The sequence below is a fragment of the Meles meles genome, chromosome 2, assembly GCF_922984935.1.
Source record: "Meles meles chromosome 2, mMelMel3.1 paternal haplotype, whole genome shotgun sequence".
Classification (NCBI taxonomy): Eukaryota; Metazoa; Chordata; class Mammalia; order Carnivora; family Mustelidae; genus Meles; species Meles meles.
Window position 1 is genome coordinate 144,357,501 of NC_060067.1, and position 19,116 is coordinate 144,376,616.

The window sequence follows — 19,116 nt, forward strand, 5'->3', positions numbered from 1 at the left end:
TCAAGAGGTTTGGAAGCAGATGAAATTACTTAAGGAATTTGAGAACATCTATTGGTTGTATATAGGTCTGGAGTGGAATTACACAATCTGTGTTGTTGTTGAGACAGAGAAAGTGTGAGGTGAAGGGGCAGAGAGAGACAGAGAGACAATCTTGAGCAGTCTCCAGTGCCCCATAGGGAGCCCCGTGGAGGACTCAATCCCACAATCCTGTGATCTTGATGTGAGCTGAAACCAAGAGTTGGACACTTAAAGGATTGAGCCACCCGGGTGCCCCTATATAATCTGTGTTTTTAATAAGTACCCCAGTATAAGAATCACTTGAGAACCACAAATAGTGTAGCCAACCTTGCAGTTTATTGGCAGGGCTGCCTTTCATTTTAGGACCATTGTAAACAATTATGATGTCTGATATTTGGCTGTTTCTTCTACCTATTGGAGCAGTTTTTCATTTCCTATTTATTTAATACCTGGTGCATACCACTTAACATGCACTATCAAGCACTTGAAAAATCAATAAGAATAAAATAGAGTGTCTGTTGCCTTCATAGAACTTTCAGTTGAATAGGGGAAAGAGATAAGTGAACAGATAATTAAAGACAAATAGCTTGAAAAGCAGTGTTTTGGGAGGTTAAAAAAAGCTTTTTTTTTTTTTTAAATCTTTAGTCTTTTTTTTAGTAAAAGGTCAGCATGGTTTCATGGCAAGAGCACTACCCAGTGTGATACCTGTATTTCTATTCTTGACTCTGTCACTAACTGGTCATGTGACAATGAACAAGTTAAACTAACAAAATCTTAATTTCATACATATTCATTTATTCCAGGCTGATTATCTGTGGGAAGAAGGCAATAGTCTGTTTTTGCATAGAGCCTGAGGTTTAAAGAAGGGAAATATTAACACAAATTATTGCAAATATGGGGAATATTACTGTAAAACTAAGTTCATTGGATGTTAAGATCCTCTTCAGTTCTGAGGCTTTATTTTTTATTTATTTTTTAAAGATTTTTTATTTATTTATTTGACAGAGATCACAAATAGGCAGAGAGGCAGGCAGAGAGAGAGGAGGAAGGAGGCTTCCTGCTGAGCAGAGAGCCCGATGTGGGGCTTGATCCCAGGACCCTGGGATCATGACCTGAGCCGAAGGCAGAGGCTTTAACCCACTGAGCCACCCAGGTACCCCGAGGTTTTATTTTCTAAAAGTTTATTCAAGAATCAGAAGAGAATTATCTAGATCTTCATATGTTGATATCTGTATCTACATTTTTTAAAAAGATTTTATTTATTTATTTATTTTCTATTTTTTTAAAAAGATTTTATTTATTTATTTGACAGAGATCACAAGTAGAGAGGCAGTCAGAGAAAGAGGGGAAAGCAGGCTCCCCGCTGAGCAGAGAGCCTGATGTGGGGCTCGATCCCAGGACTCTGGGATCATGACCTGAGTCGAAGGCAGAGGCTTTAACCCACTGAGCCATCCAGGTGCCGCTGATTTTCCTAATTTTATTTTTTGAACTCGAAACCCCGAGATCAAGAGTTGTATGTAATGACTGAATCAGCTAGGTGCCCCACATATGCTGCATTTATAATTTTATATTTCTTTTATTAAATTTAATATTTAGTATTTGTATGACAATTATGATAAAATGAATAATAGCTAATACTTATTGAGCAATTAACTGAGCCAATTATTGTGCTAAGTGTTTTTATAAGCATTATTTCATCTTATCTTAAAAATAGACAAATGAGATAGATAGTATTAATTGATCCCATTTTACAAATGAAGAAACTAGAGCTTTAAAGTTTTGTCATGTGAGGGGTACCTTGGTGGCTCAGTCAGTTGAGCACCTGACTCTTGGTTTTGGTTCAAGTCAGGATCTCAGGGTCTTGAGAGCTAGCCCAATGGGAGGAGTCAGCTTGAGATTCTTTCTCTCATGTGTTCAATCTCATATAAATATAAAAATAAAAAATTATTATATATTAAGTATATATATATATATATATATATATATATATTTTTTTTTTAATTGTCAGGGGAACAAAATCCAAGGGCCAGTATATGGAGGGGTTACATTTGAACTCAGTTTTACTCAGAGCTCCTATTATAACCATTATGCAACTTCTTAATATTAGTAATTAATATTACTCTTTTGAATACTTACTATCTGTCACACACTGGCTGAATCCTTTATATACATTTCACTGGATCCTCACTACAACCCTGTGAGGTAACTGCTGTTAACTTCTGGTTTACCTTGGAATAAATGAAGGCTTAGAGATGTTCATGGCTTTTCAAGTAATAAAACCTGTTTTTTTATACTTTATAATTTGCTACTTCAGCTGTGGTCAGCAGTGAAAGGTTATATCTGTGGTTGACGTTTTGTTTCCAGAAACATAAGGTATCAGTCTTATTCTTTTGAAAATTTTATTTTTTTCTTTTCCTCTTCTATCTACCTTTTACTTACCTTTTAAAGTTTTACTTATCTTGTTTGTATCTAAACTTGCTTTTTATACAAAAAACAAACCAACCACCACTCAGTATTATTTTTACAAATATTGTTCTTAATTAGAACCCCAGTGTATAAAATATGTAAAAAGGGTACCATGTTAGTTGATATCAAGAGCTCATGGGTTTCTTACTACTGTTCAAGGCACCTCATGATGTGAAAATCATTCAGCCTACTTTCAGAAATGATCTCAAATGGCAGCTTGTTAGAATAAAATCAAAGTGGAACCAAACCTCCTAAACCATAATCTGGGACTTTTTCTAGTATTTTGTCTCATTCTCTATAACTCTGAGCATCTGATATTGGATTAGTTTGTTTAGAAGTGTAATGAATTTTTGGTAAATAATAGACACCAATATTCAGATGTTACTTACAGGTGAAAGTGACGCTTGATTGGACCTGGGTCAAAACCTTGCAGCATGGGGCACCTGGGTGGCTCATTCAGTTAAGCCTCTGCCTTCAGCTCAGGTCATAATCCTAGGGTCCCGGGATTGAGACCCACGTTGGGCTCCCTGCTCTGTGGGAAATCTGCTTCTCCCTCTGTCCCTACCCTCCAGTTGTGTGCATGCTCTCTCTCTCAAATAAATAAATAAATTCTTTAAAATTAAAAAACAAACAAACAAACTTCCCAACATAAACAGCTATAAATATTATTAAAATAATTTGGAGATTTTATTTATTTATTGGAGAGAGAGAGAGAAAGTGCAACTTAGGGGAGGAGCAGAAGGAGAAGGGGAGGGAATCCCAAGCAGACTGCACTGAACTCTGGGCTGGATCTCACAACCCTGAGATCATGACCTGAACAGAAATTAAGAGTCGGATGCTTAACTGACTGAACCACCCAGATAGGTGCCCCTTTATTAGAATAATTTAAGAACAGATTCTATATTGCATATAATATTGCATTAATACTTAAATAATGTTTCTGAGTAATGTTATATAAGAAAATATCTTTGTTTTTAAGAGATGCTATAGTTAACAGTGAAAGTGTCGTGTTATCTATCTGTAACTCTCAAATGGCTCAGCAAAACTATATATGGTGAGGGGAGAGAGATTGAGAAAAGCATGATAAGGCAAATGTAGGAAACTATACACAAGGTGAGAAGTTTAAAGGCCATGTTAAGTTTTTTATTGTGTTTTTGGCAACTTTTCCTTAAGTTTATAAATTCTGCTGGGGAAAACACTGAGAGAAATACTGAGAAAATACTGAAAGATTTCCTCTTGTTTGTTTCTTACGTTGTTTCTCTCTACCTGTAGACCATTGAGAATTAAAGCTTGATGTTAAAATTCCTGGATAAACTATGATTTAGTTTTACTCCAAATTAGACATTTTGGTTGTATATTCAGAAGTAGAAATTCCTTTACTTTAAATTTAAAGTTTAATGAATTCTTACCAGATGTTTCCTGTGTCTTAAAAACAATACTTAGGTTGATAATGTTACGTATTTTTCTTGAAAATACGTGGTATAGTCTTATACACAGGCATTAACCACTGTAAGGTATGGTAGAATATATCTGATCTGTGCCTTCCTCATTTATAAATGAGGAAACAGTTGTGACAGGTTAAATAATTTGTTGAAGATTGTATAACCGATCTCTGACAAAGCCAAGACTCAAAATCTTGTTCTCCTGGCTCCCACTTCATTTGGCGTATGATTGACTGTATTACTTTAAGGAAATCATTCAGTTAATTCATTGTCAGTCATCCAAGTGTCTTTTCTTTCTTTTATCCTTACTTTCTTCTTTTCTTTCCTTTATTGATGCATTTCTAATTAAGTCTTCAAAATAGATTAATTATGGAACGAATATTTATTAAACCTGTTTTGTGCCAGGCATTATGCTAATTGCTGAGGATAAATCAATTGAAAAACAGATGTGGATACCGTCCTCATAGAGCTTAGAATTCAACAGATTGTTGCTTCACTATGAGTATGGCCTGGGATCTTTCTTTTATTTCCTGGCTCTTATTTCCTGGTATCATGCCAAAGAAATCCTGTAGTATCTTGTATTTAGAATGTTGTTACTTATCTCTGATTCTAGTCACAAAGATAATTTGGAAAATTTCAGAGGTTTTTGTTGTTTTTTTTTTAAATATGGAGTATTTTTTTATATTTATTTTTATTTGTTTATTTACAGCATAACAGTGTTTATTGTTTTGGCATCACACCCAGTGCTCCATGCAGTATTTATTACTCCCCCAAATTAAAAAGCATAAATTATAACTTTAGAATAATAAACTTAATGATATACTTAAAATTGCTTTCAATTAAAATTTTAAAAGGACTGTGGGCAGAAATAGCGAGAGGTTGGTAAAAGGGTGCAAACTTTCATGTCTGAGGGTCTAAATAAGGTCTGAGGGCCTAATGTAAAACATGGTGGCTATAGTTGATACCACTGCATTATATAATTGAAATTTACTAAGACGATAGGCCTTAAATGCATGCGCGGGCATGCATGCGCATGCACACACACACACACAAGTGGGGTCATGGATGTGTCAATTAACTGGATTGGGGAGGAGACAAAGTATATGTATTATGAAATCACCACGATGTATATTTTAAATATCTTACAATTTTATTTTTCAGTTAAGCTTCAGTAGAGATGAAATTTTAAAAAGTAACTTCTAACATAAAAAGATTATGAACATTATATCTGACGTTATGAAGAAATGACAAAATGTACATTTTCGTAGTTTTATGTTACTTTATTAACATTTATAGTACATTAGTAAGTATGTATTTCTGCAAAAGCAGAATGCATCTTAGTCAGCCAAAAATATATTCCGTTGAAGAAGAGTTAGAAACTTCATTGCCTGTGGGCATCCCCTTGTTGATCTTTGCCACAAATTGGATCCTCTAGTCCAGTGGTTGTCAGTTCTGCCAATTAGAATCACCATGGAGCATTTTTAAAAATACCAATGTCTAGTCCTCTCCTGCAGAGGTTCTGATTTAATTGGTCTCGAGTAGGGCTTGGGCATTGGTATTTTAAAGTAGCTTTCCACATTTTCTAATGTTGCTAATTGTAAAAATCATTTTTTTTAAATAGTCAAAGGGGGATTAAGAGTCATTTATGGTTTGTCTCCCTCCCAATCCCATCTTGTTTCATTTATTCTTCTCCTATCCCCCTAACCCCCCATGTTGCTTCTCCATGTCCTCATATCAGGGAGGTGGGATTGGGAGAGGGGGAGTGGGCTATGGACATTGGGGAGGGGAGGCGAACCATAAGAGACTATGGACTCTGAAAAACAACCTGAGGGTTTTGAAGGGTCAGGGGTGGGAGGTTGGGGGAACAGGTGGTGGGTGATGGGGAGGGCACGTTTTGCATGGAGCACTGGGTGTTGTGCAAAAAGAATGAATACTGTTACGCTGAAAAAATAAATAAAAAGGGAAAAAAAAAAAGGGGGGGGGATTTTTTCTCCAGTTGTTTTTCTCCAAATGCAGTGAGCATTCCTAGAACTTGATGTTGGAAAGGCATTATAATGCCTTTATATTTTTCAGATTTCACAGAAATTTTATACTTCGTTCATATCTCAACTTTTTCACTATCTAGGACATTATATATATTATTAATTTTCCTGTATACTTTTTTCAGATATCTTTGCTAATCAACAATTTATAGTGATTCTCTGTTGGCAGTTGGTTGTGCTCAGGCATTCATTTGGGACCCTACCTTACCCATGTTTATTTACCTCCTCCCCAACCTAGCTTTTCTTGCTTGCTATCTGTCCCTCTCTGTTTTTGTCTCTTTCTCTCTCTTCTTTTTCTTGAAGACTTAAGCCTTCATAATCAGCTAATAGAATACAGGTCCTTTCTATATTTCTTAAATGATTTCTTTGATTTTCTCATGCAAAGTAAGGATAGTACTGGTGTTACATGTCTTTTCAGGCTATTTTGAGAATGAATGTGCTGAGTAAGCATTTTTGTGTACTTGTATAGGCACCTGACTGACTTTTTAAAGTGAATTAACCACCTAAGGAATATAAATTGCTACTAAATGTTAAGTACTACTGTTGCTAAATGTGAAGTACTACTATTTATTACTGTCAGAACCCAACTTAATATTTTGCAATATACGGTTTTGTTCTCTAATTCTATAATGAATTTCCTTTGGTTGTATCTAAAACACTGAAGAATACCTAGTAAAAAGAAAAGATCCCTGAATGAAGATGTTCCAGAGTATATACACTCTTAAATCTTAGGTACTTTTGAAATTTTAAAGGCATTAATATGTGGAAAGATGCAACAGTGGCACATACTAAATGCTGAGTAATTGTTAGCTATTTATTTGTACTAAAAGAAATATAGAAAGGGTAAACCAGGGACTTAATTGGATTGATTACCTGCAGCAGGTTAATAAGAAATGGGTTCGAAAAAAAATAAGGGAATGGGAACATAATTAGGAGGGATGAAGAGGGACAGATGTTTCTCTGACTATACCTTTTCATACTTTTTTGGCTCTTAAAATGCTACTAATCTTCCATGTACCAAAAACATATGATGTGGGAGGAATCCAAAATTTAACTGTGCTGCAAATGAATAACATAACCACACTAATGGGTGTGGAGGAATGTAAAAGAATGAAGCTAAGTAATTTGGGGAAATGGTAATGTGACTATATCCAGTAACGCTAAAGACAAAGGGAATTGTACACAAATATTTTACTCTAGTTAAGAAATTTGTTTGTTTTAGCAATATTGAAGCTCCTTGTATGTATAGTAGGATTCATCAAATAAGTAAATATAGTTTGGATGATGAGAGAAATCTCTTCCTGTTAGAGAAAGGAGTTACAAAGTTGGAAAGAGGAAAGTCTAGAATGTATCCTGTGGTGATGAATTGAATAAAAGGTTGATGACAATATGAACTTGTTACATATATACCCAAAGATGAACAGAAACAGAAATAAATATACATGTGTGGGTATGCCCAAGTTAGCATACATACTAGCAAACATGCCAATCACTAATAAAAGAAACAAGGTCTTGGAGAAATGATTGATTTCAGAGCTGAGAAAAGGAACTTAGAAGATCTTGGAATATCTTATTGTGCTAGAAGGTAAGAAGGTAAAAACATCATCAGAAATGGATAGAAGCATGTTGAAAGGACACAAGAGGCCCAGTTTGAAACTTCAGATAGCTAAATTTGACAATTTGAGCAATACTGTTGATAGGAATAGATTAAAATCCATAGAATAAAATTATTTGTGAGTATATAGTCAAGTAATTAAATAAATTTTTAAAATAAGTGACAACTCTTCCTTAAAGTAGAATTCCAATTATTACATATAAAAAATTAATGTAGACAAATGACCTTTTTGTAAGCACCATAGTAATATTGTAATGTATATAGCAGCAATGTCTACAATAGCCAAACTATGGAAAGAACCTAGATGTCCATCAACAGATGAATGGATAAAGAAGAGGTGGTATATATACACAATGGAATACTATGCAGCCATCAAAAGAAATGAAATCTTGCCATTTGCGACGACATGGATGGAACTAGAGGGTATCATGCTTAGTGAAACAAGTCAATCGGAGAAAGACAACTATCATATGATCTCCCTGATATGAAGACGTGGAGATGCAACATGGGAGGTTAGAGGGGTAGGAGAAGAATAAATGAAACAAGATGGGATTGGGAGGGAGACAAACCATAAATGACTCTTAATCTCACAAAACAAACCGAGGGTTGCTGGGGGGAGGGGGGTTGGGAGATGGGGAGTAGGATTATGGACATTGGGGAGGGTATGTGCTATGGTGAGGGCTGTGAAGTGTGTAAACCTGGTGATTCACAGACCTGTACCCCTGGGGATAAAAATACATTATATGTTTATAAAAAAATAAAAAATTAATTAAAAAATAAACAGAAACAAAAACAAAAAAAACTACTACCATTAAAAAAATAGATACTAAAATTTAGATGAAGGAATAATGAAAGAGGATAATATCATAGTCTCAAAAGTATCTCTTCACAAGATACTTATTAATTATAAGAAAGAAATCAATTAACTTTATTGTGGAGAAGCCTGACATACACCTTATTAACCAAATGATCAAAGTCAACATCACCAGTGATAAGACTTATTGACATCATATACCACTTAATATGATGCACTGAGAACACAATGGCACTTCCATAGTCTTCTTGACAAAAATGAAAAACCTCCATCTAATCAAGAGAAAATCTCGGACAATTTGAGGGAATAGTGCACAAAATAAATAACCAGTAATCATCCACAGTATAAAGGTCATGAAACACAAGGAAAGACTAAGAAATTATTCTGGATTTGAGGAATCTAAAGAGATACAACTGCTAAATGCATTTTGGGATTCTGGACTAGATCATGGACCAAAAAAAGGGCAATTTGTTGGACATTTGAGAAAATTCAAATAAAATTCAAATGAAGTCTGTAGTTAATAGGATTCTATCACTGTTAATTATTAATTATTAGATAATTATTAGATAATTGTAATGTGGTTATATAAGATAATAACAGTAAGAGAAGCTGAGTGTGTAAAGGAACTCTAATATTTTTGTAAAATTTATTTTAAATCTAAAATTTTAAAATAAAAATCAAATTGTTAATGCTTAAGACTTTGAGTCTTAGAACTCAGAGACCACACTTCCCTCCAATTTAGACAGTTCTTAAAAACTATTTTGCCAGATTACAGTAAAATAGAAGTACTCTATTGGAAAGACTGGGGGATGTGCAGTCAGAGTTGAGAATCACTGTGATGACTGTTTTCTTAGTACATTGGAATATGAACCTGGCTTAAAATCTCTTCATAAGTTTCTTTTTTTACCCACCCATCCAGCCGTATCTCTCCCCATTCCTCCCTTTGATACTTTACTGCCAATATATACCCACTTATAAACTCTCACTTTTGCTTCATACTCTTTCAGTGGTCCCATGGCTTAGAGACAAAAAGGAAGATTGAGTGTATCTCATCTCCAAGCCCTTGCATATTCTTTTTCCCTCCCTAGTTTAGCTCTCCTGCCACATCTCCTATAATAGTTTCTATTTTCCACCTTATAATACTTGTGACATATAGTAATCACTTGACAAATCATCCCCTATTCCTAACCTGTAAATGTCAGAAGGAAAAGTATTATATGCATTTTTGTTTATTAAGATTTGCTGAAAATACTGCCTAAAATATTTTACTTGTTTAATAAATATCTGTTGAAAGAATGAGATAAATGAATGGAAGAGTAAGTATAGATTTCAAAGTTTAAACATATGATAAAAAATAAAAGGAACTAGAAAATCAAGACTGAGATTTGAAATTTATTTTTTGTAATATTGGCTCTTTTTTGTGGGACCTAGGGCACAAGCATAATTAAAAACAAAACAAAAGAAACAGTGAATTGCTTTATGCACTACGCGTAACTTGTCTGGTCCCGGCTTGTGTTTGTTATGACCCAAGATCTACTTGAGGTCTCTTGATACCACCCTCTCCATCTAGTCCCAGCAAAGAATTTGTATTCTTTTAAAATCAGCCTAGGGAGTACTTTATTTTGGGATCATGTGAGTTTTCTTTCGAAGTTCACAAAGGAACCCCTAAAGCTATTGGCACATCCTTTAGTTTGGACTTTATTAAGACTCATAGATATCAGTGAGCTGCCTTTCTTATGTTCTCCCACATCTGAAGAGTTCATCGTTTTCATCACTATCAGGAGGTTTTACTACAAGCATAATTATGTAGAGCCTTATTGTTGGGAACAAAGGACTGCATTGATTGTAGAGCCTGTATTATTTTCTCATTGCTGATGTAGTGAGTTACCACAAATGTAGTGGCTTGAATAACTCTTGTTTTGGAAATTCTGAAGTCAAAATGGGTCAGGAGGGCTGTATTCCTTCTGGAGACTCTGGAAAATACTTTTTTTATTTTTATTTTTTTAATAGTTTCTAGAGGATACCTGCATTTCTTGGTTCATGGCCCTTTCCTCCATCTTCAAAACCAGTAGCACAACATCTTAGAATTTCTCTTTGACCCTGCTTCTGTTGTTAGTCTTCTTCCCTCTGCTCCTATCATCACATTGCCTTCTTTCACTCTAATCCTCCTGCCTCCCTCTTGTAAGGATCTTGTCATTACAGTAGCCTGCCCAGATAATCCAGGATAATCTCCCTATCTCTAGATCTTTAATCACATCTACGAAGTCCCTTTTACCATGTAAGGCAATATAGTCACAGTTCAGTGGTTAGTATGTGGACATCTTTGTGGGGAGGGGCTTATTCGACTTAGTATCATAGTGCCCATCCTCTTAATCCTTTCTCTGAGATGATACATTAGTAAAAGCTAGTGATTAGTTAAGGTAGACATGAGTTTGGATCTCTTTACTTACTAAGTATGTAATACTGGCGGAGCACTTGGTTTGTAGTTATGTTTCAGTACTAGTCAGCCTCTCAGACCTCCATTTTCCTTATATTTTCCTTTAATGAGCAAAATACGGATGATATTTCACAGGATTAAATATCAGATGTTGGGGTGCCTAGGTGGCTCAGTGGGTTAAGCCTCTGGTTTTGGATCAGGTCATGATCCCAGGGTTGTGGGATTGATCCCCACATCAGGCTCAGAGCCTGCTTCTCCTTCTGCCTTGGCTGCTCCCCTATTTGCTGCTCTCTCTCTCAAATAAATAAATAAAATCTTTTAGAAAAATTAATAAAAAATAAATATCAAATGTTAAATATGAGCCGCTTTGCCTGGTCTTGGACACAGAAAAAAAATGATAATTATAAACATAAAAATTAGACTATAAAAGAATAAGGCCTTGCTTACTTTTTTTGTTTTTAAAGATTTTATTTATTTATTTGACAGACAGAGATCACAAGTAGGCAGAGAGGCAGGTTAGAAAGAGAGAGAGAAGAGGAAGCAGGAGCTGAGCAGATAGCCTGATGTAGGGCTGGATCCCAGGACCCTGAGATCATGACCTGAACCAAAGGCAAATGCTTTAACCCACTGAGCCACTCAGGTGCCCCACCCTTGTTTACTTTTATGGAAGTGTGGAATAAATTCCACATAACTTTTTTTTAAAAAAGATTTTATTTTTATTTATTTGACAGAGATGACAAGTAGGCTGAGAGGCAGGCAGAGAGAGGAGGAAGCAGGCTCCCAGCTGAGCAGAGAGCCCAATGCGGGGCTTGAGTCCAGGACCCTGGGATCATGACCTGAGCTGAAGGCAGAGGCTTTAACCCACTGACCCACCCAGGTGCCCCTAAATTCCACATATCTTAAAGTGTACAGTTTTATATGTGGACATATTTATATCCTTGAAACTAACTCCACAGTCAAGAGATTTCCTTCTGCCCTTTGTGATCCCTTTTTCCCTTTCCCTGCCTCCAGCCAATCACTGATCTGCTCTCTCTTTAGATTAGCCTGCATTTTCTAGAACTGCATATAAATGACTCTATCTAGTTTGTATTCCTGTTTTTTTTCTAGCTTCTTTTACTCAACATGATTATGTTGAGATTCATCCATTGTGGTTGTATATTTCAGTCGCTCATTCCTTTTTATTCCTGAGTAATATTCCGTTACATGGATATATCACAATTTGTTTTACTTGTTGCACATTTGGTTTTCTCCAGTTTTTGGGTCTTAGAAATAAAGCTGTTATGAACGTTCATGTTGAAGTCTTTGTGTGGATATGTGCTATCTTTTCTCTGGAGTGAATACCCACCAGTGGAATAACTGTTATCATACCGTAGATTTATTTCAATATATTTTTTAAAGAAACTCCCAAATTGTTTTCCAAGGTGGTTATGCCATTTTACATTGCCACCAGCAGTGTATTTGAGTTCTAGTTCCTTTACACCCTCAGACCAACACTGGTAATCTGTTTTTCATTTTAGGCAGTCTTTTGAAAGTGTACGGGTATTTCTTTGTGATTTTAATTTGCATTTCCCTAATAGCTAATAATATTGAGCATATTTTCATGTGCTAATTAGTATTTCATGTAGGTATAAATCTTCTTTGGTGAAATGTTCATATCTATTGCCCATTTAAAAAGTAGGTTATCTTTTATTATTAAATTATAAGTGTTCTTTATATATTGGGGATATAAATATATAAGTATCTGCTTTGCACATGTTTTCTTCCAGTCTGTGGCTTGCCTTTTCATTTTCATGCAAGCATCTTTTGGAAGGAGTTTTTAACTTTAGTGAAGCTATGACTTTTTAAATTATATTTTTATGTGTAGATCATGCTTTTGGTATCATATTTTAAAAATCTTTGCCTAACCTAGGCTCACAAAGATTTTTTTTAATTTTTCTCCTAGAAATTTTATAGCTTTACATATTACCTTTACATCCAAGAACAATTTAGAACTAATTTTTGTATATGATAGAAGGCATGGATTGAAGATCATATTTTTCATATGAATATCCAGTAGTTCTAGCACTGCTTATTAAAAAGACAATCCTTTATCCACTGAATAACCTTTTGCACCTTTATCTAAATTCTATTATCCATATATACATGGGTTTATTTCTGGACTTTTTCTTCTGTCTTTTTGATCTCCAGCTATCTTCCTGTGAGGATCGCATGGTCTTGATTAGTGTAGCTTTGAAATAAGTTTTGAGGTCATGTTTTATTAGACTTCCAACTTTATTCCTTTTTCAGAGTTGTTTTTGATAGTCTAGGTCTTTGGAATTTCCAAATGTATTTTAGAATTAACTTGTCACTTTCTATACAGAAGCTGTCTGGGATTTTGATTGGATTTTATTGATAAATTTGGGGAGATTGACATCATAATTATATTGAGTCTACCAACCCATGAAAAAGAAATATCTCTATATTTATTTAGGTCTTCTTTAATTTCTCTCAGCTATCTTTTGTAGCTGTCAGTGCACACATTTTACGCACCATTTTGGATTTATTTATTTCGGTTTCATATTTTCTTGATCCTATTGAAATCAAATGTTATTTTTTAATTTAATTTCTGATTGTTACTAGTGTATGGAAATATAGTTTCTTTTTGTATATTGATCTTGTATCCCACAATTTTGCTCAACTCAGTTATTCTGGTAGATCTTTTTGTACCTTCTATATGATTTCATATATAGACAGTTTTTCTGTCTGCAAAAAAGACAGTTTATTTCTTTTCTAATCTAGATTTTTTGAGGTTTTTGTTTTTTGTTCTCTTGCCTAATTATCTAGCATGTTGCATAGAAGTGATGACATCTATAAATTGATGTCTTGATCCTGATTTTAGGGGCAGGGGAGACATTTAGTTCTTTATTATTAAATAAAATGTTTCTGTAGGTTTTTCATGGATGCCTTTTATCAGATTGAGGAATAATGGCTAGCTAGGTATTGTCAGATGCTTGTTCTATGTCTATTGAGATAATTGTGTGGTTTTCTTTATTTGTTTCTTAATTTATTATTAAATAATATTTTCTATTTTGGATGTTAAATCTTGCATTCTGAGGATGAACTTCGCTTGGTCATGATGTATTATTTTTATATATGATTGAATTATGATTTGGTATAACTCTCTATTTAGAAATTTTGCTCTGTGTCCATGAAAGGTACAGGTCTGTAGTTTTCTTGGAATGCCTTTGTCCTGTTTTGTATCAGGATAATGAGTGGGAAGTCTTTCTTCCTCATTAAAATCGAGTAATTCATGTAAAATGGATGTAATTCATGTAAAATGGATATTTCCTCCTTGAATGTTTTAAAGTATTTGGCAGTAGAGCCAGGTCAGCCTAGAATTTTACTGTTTTTAAACTACAAATTCAATTTCTCACTTATGAAAGTTATTCAAATTAGTGGCATATAGTTGTTTATAATACTTATTCTTTATATGTTTGCAAGGTATGTAGTAATGTTGCCTCTCTCATTCTTGATATTGGCCATATGTGTCTCCTCTCTCTTTTTGCTTGATGGAGTTTTATTTTTTATTTTTATTTTTTTTCTTATAGTCTTTGATTTTCATTGTGATTTTTAATAATTCCCTTTCTTCTCCTTTGGGTTAAATTTGTTCTTTTTAAAAAAATTTTTTCCTTCTCTCTTTTTTAAAGATTTATTTCAGAGAGAGAGAAAGGACATGTGCATGAGCTCATGTGCATGTGCAAGGGGGAGGGGCAGAGGGAGAGGAAGAGAGAGACTCTCAAGCAGACTCTGCTGAGCTCGGAACCTGAGGCTTGGCTTGATCCTGAACCTTGAGATTATGATCTGAGCTGGAATCAGATGTCAGATGCTCAACTGACTGAGACACCCAGGTGCCTCTGCTCTTGTTTTTCTTTTCTTTCTTTCTTTTTTTTTTTTATAAAGATTTTATTTATTTATTTATTTGACAGACAGAGATCACAGGTAGGCAGAGAGGCAGGCAGAGAGAGAGGAGGAAGCAGTCTTCCTGCTGAGCATAGAGCGCGATGTGGGGCTCGATCCCAAGACCCTGAGATCATGACCCGAGCCGAAGGCAGAGGCTTTAACCTACTGAGCCACCCAGGCGCCCCTGCTCTTGTTTTTCTTAAGGTCACCGATTTTAGGCTTTTCTTCTAATATAGGCGCTTAGGCACTAAGGCACAGCTTTAGTATTCTACACATTTCGATTAGTGGTATTTTCACTTTTCTTCTGTTCAAATGTTTTCTACCTCTCTTTTGATTGTCTTCTTTGACACAGGGATATTGAGAAGGATGTTACTGAGTTTGTGAATATTTCCATTGTTTTTTGATTAATGATTTCTGGTTTAACTCCATTCAGAAAACATACTTTGGGGGCGCCTGGGTGGCTCAGTGGTTTAAGCCGCTGCCTTCGGCTCAGGTCATGATCCCAGGGTCCTGGGCTCAAGTCCCGCATCGGGCTCTCTGCTCAGCAGGGAGCCTGCTTCCCTCTCTCTCTCTCTCTCTGCCTGCCTCTCTATCTACTTGTGATCTCTCTCTGTAAAATAAATTAAAAAAAAAAAATCTTAAAAAAAAAAAAAGAAAACATACTTTGTATGATGTGAATCCTGTCTGATTTGTTGATACTTGTTTTATGGCCCAGAATATTGTGTCTTGGTGAATGTTTCAAGTACGCTTGAAAAGGATGTATATTCTGCTGTCATTGGCTGTAGTATTTTATTAGTGTCAATTAGGTCAAGTTGGTTGATAGTGTTGTTCAAGTCTTATATAATCTTACTGATTTTCTGTCTGTTTGTCCTATCAATTATTAAGAGAAGGATATTGAACCTTTTCTCATTTTGGTTCTTTCTCTGGCCTTGGGTAGTTTCTTCACATGCTTGTGATAATTAGATCTCTGCAGAGTACTTGAGGGCAACCTCCTTTACATCTCTTGTGTCCTTTCTCTATGTGGCTCTCTCCTTTTCAGTACTCTATCCTATGAGCTTTTAGTTCTTCTGTTTCTTGAACTCGGAATCCACTGGACTTTGCTTAGGTTCCCCTCCAGTGCTTTGGCTAGAAGCTCTCAAGACTGTGAGCTAGGGAAATCATAGGACTCACCTTGTTTGTTTCCTATCTCTTAGGGATCTCTGTCTTTTATTGTCTGATGAAAACTATCATTTTGTTTATCTGGTATTTTGGTTGTTTTATTTTATAGGGTAAATTGTCACTACTCTATCTTGGCCAGAGTGGAGGGTCTTTCCTTATTAATTTTAGGATAAATTATTGATTACTAGGTCTTTGATACTGATATGATAGAAATTCAAGCTGAGTACACCATAATATTATCAAGGAGTTGAGAAACAGGAAAATAGATAAGTATTAATAACCATAATATCATATTATAAATAATGCTTAAATTCTGGTATGAACAAAATGATGTGATAAAACTAAGGAGTAATTAATTTTGTCTAACTTTATGGGAGAAACAGTTACATTTAAATTGGACTTTGAAAGATGAGTGAATTTTGCCATGGGATAAAGGAATACTTTGGTATATGCTTTTCATTATGTGATTGCTCACCCAACCAATTAGATTTCTTCTTTACGGCCTGCATGAAGTTATGAGGAAACCACTGAATACCTTTACTTCAAACTATTTTATGGATCTATTTTACACATTGATGGTAGGAGTGCAAATGGTATTACCACTTTGAAGAACTATTTGTCATCTTCTTATAAAGTGGCTATGTAACCCAAGAACCCTGCTCTTAGATATTGACTCAAGTAAAATCGAAATGTAGTTAACAGGAAAAAAAATACCCTATTCTGAATGTTTTTATAGCAGATAAAGATATCTATGATATGTTCATACAGTGGACTGTTGCTCAGCAATAAGAAAGAATAAATTACTGGTACATTCAACAACATGGATAAATCTTAAATGCATTACACTGAAAAAAGCTAGACTCAAAAGTCTATGTATTTTATGTTTTTATTTGTATGAAATTTTGGAAAAGGCAAAGTGTAGAGGTAAAAATCAGACCTGGGATTTGTTGAGGTTGACTGTTAGAGGTGCAAAGAGCATTTTTTGTATGTGCGCTTATGCGTGTAACAAAACTGTTCTTGATTGTGTTGATGATTACACAACTCTGTAAATGCATTAATGTAACAGAGTCTTATCCTTAGAAAGCTGATTATAAGATTGACCCTTGAATGGCATATGGGAACTGGAACGACATATAGTTTTTTATACAAATATAAAACTTTCTCCAAATGTAAGAGTGGCTCACTGTGCCTAGAATATAGAAACAATGCAGTTTATGCTAAACATCACGTTTCCTTTGGAGAGTCTGGAATTATGGCCTATGGTAGGTAGAGGATGCCTTAGTGACCAGTCCCAAATAAAAGCCTTAGGAACCAACTCTTTAATGAGCTTTGCTAGACAAACATTTCACACATGTTCTCTCAATTCATTGTGGGAGGAATTAAACACATCCTGAGAGGACTTTTGGAAACGTGTGCCTGGTTTACTCCAGACTTCACATCACGTGTCTTTTCTCTTTGTTGGTTTTCTTTGCATCCTTTTTTTTTTTCTTTTTAAATAAGAAATGGTAGTCGTGAGGATAGTTATCTACTGAATCCTCTGAGTTCTCCTAGTGATTTATCAAAACTCATCATGCCTCCAAAAAAGCCTTATATAATGTTTTAATTATTTTTATTTTTTTTTCTAAATTTTATTTATTTATTTGACAGAGAGAGATCACAAGTAGGCAGAGAGGCAGGCAGAGAGAGAGAGGGGGAAGCAGGCTCCCTGCTGAGGAGAGAGCCCGATGCGGGACTCGATCCCATGATCCTGAGATCATGACTTGACCCGAAGGCAGAGGCTTAACCCACTGAGCCACCCAGGCACCCTGTTTTAATTATTTTTAAAAGAAAAAGAACCAGAAGTTGTTAGGCTTCTTAAAGTTATAATCTTTTCATGATTACAAGAAAACTATCTCATTAAATAATTTTGGTATAGAAGTACAATCATGGCTTTTGGCCTCATATAGCTCTGGATTTGACCTGGGTGGCTCAGTGGTTTAAGCCTCTGCCTTCGGCTCAGGTCATGATCTCAGGGTCCTGGGATTGAGTCCCGCATCGGGCTCTCTGCTCAGCAGGGGGCCTGCTTCCCCCTTCTCCTCTGCTTGCCTCTCTGCCTACTTGTGATCTTTGTCTGTCAAATAAATAAATAAAAAATCTTTAAAAAAAAAAAAAAAAAGAAAATTAGCTCTTTTAGTGAGTTTTTTTTTTTTTAAATCTATACCTCAGTTTTCTCAACTCTTAAATGGCAGTGTTAATTCCTATCTTTCATATGAAATGATATAGACTACTTGAGGGGTGGGTGTTAAGGAGGAGTCTTTTGGATTAGATGTACTCTGAGAGAGCAAATTCTGTAGATTGGTAGCAGGAAATCTAGATTACATGTGATGTAATACTGTTGATGTGGAAAAACATTCAAGTGAGAAGTTAGTGACAGGCTACTATGTTTTTGGCTATGCTGTGTTAAGTAATGTAAACATACATACCATAGTCCATTTTAGATAAGATGCCAAACAATAATTAGGCATTTGTTGAAAAGAGAAAAATCCAGGGTCTATTCTAAGATCAGAACAGCTTTCTATTGCTTATACTATCCCTGTTTATAGCCCATTATAATAATTAGGTTATGATTAAACCTAGAAACACTTCTGGTTACAGAAGTCTACAAGTAATCTACCAATTTGTTTCCTTGACCTCAGTCTCTCTTAACATTATTGAAGCCCCCATAGTACGCTTGTTAAACTCACTCTCTGTTGATAAACTTAAGACATGACATTCAAGGCCCCGTAGTGCTAGTCTTTAAATCTTCCTTGCCATTCACCCATGTGTCTTTAGCCATAGTAGGCAATTTGCATTCTAGATGCATTTTTCTTCATCTTTACTCATGTTCTTCTTAGTGTTTTCATTGTTCTCCCCATCCTCCTGCTTAGTGAATTCCTATTTATCTTTGAAAAACCATTTGAAATGTAACTTCCTCGATGTACTTTATTAGCCTTTGTCCCTTCTTTTTCTCTGGTAATATTATCTGGTAAATTGTTTTCTTGCTCATATGTGTTATCATATCACTTGATAAATACATGTATCATAGCACTTGTTAGTTTGCAACCTTGGGAGTTCCCTGGTGACATGTGAAAATGATGCCCATATACAGGGGAAAGGAGAGACCGGATAAAGAGGCAGACCATTCTAGATTTAATAAGTATATTTAA

The 19,116-nt window shown here is 35.2% G+C and overlaps 1 protein-coding gene across 7 annotated transcripts in view; it reads left to right on the forward strand.

Annotated features, from left to right (window-relative positions):
• The window catches only part of LRBA (LPS responsive beige-like anchor protein), a 759,801-nt gene that overhangs the window by 386,757 nt on the left and 353,928 nt on the right, over positions 1 to 19,116 (forward strand). The window lies entirely within an intron of this gene.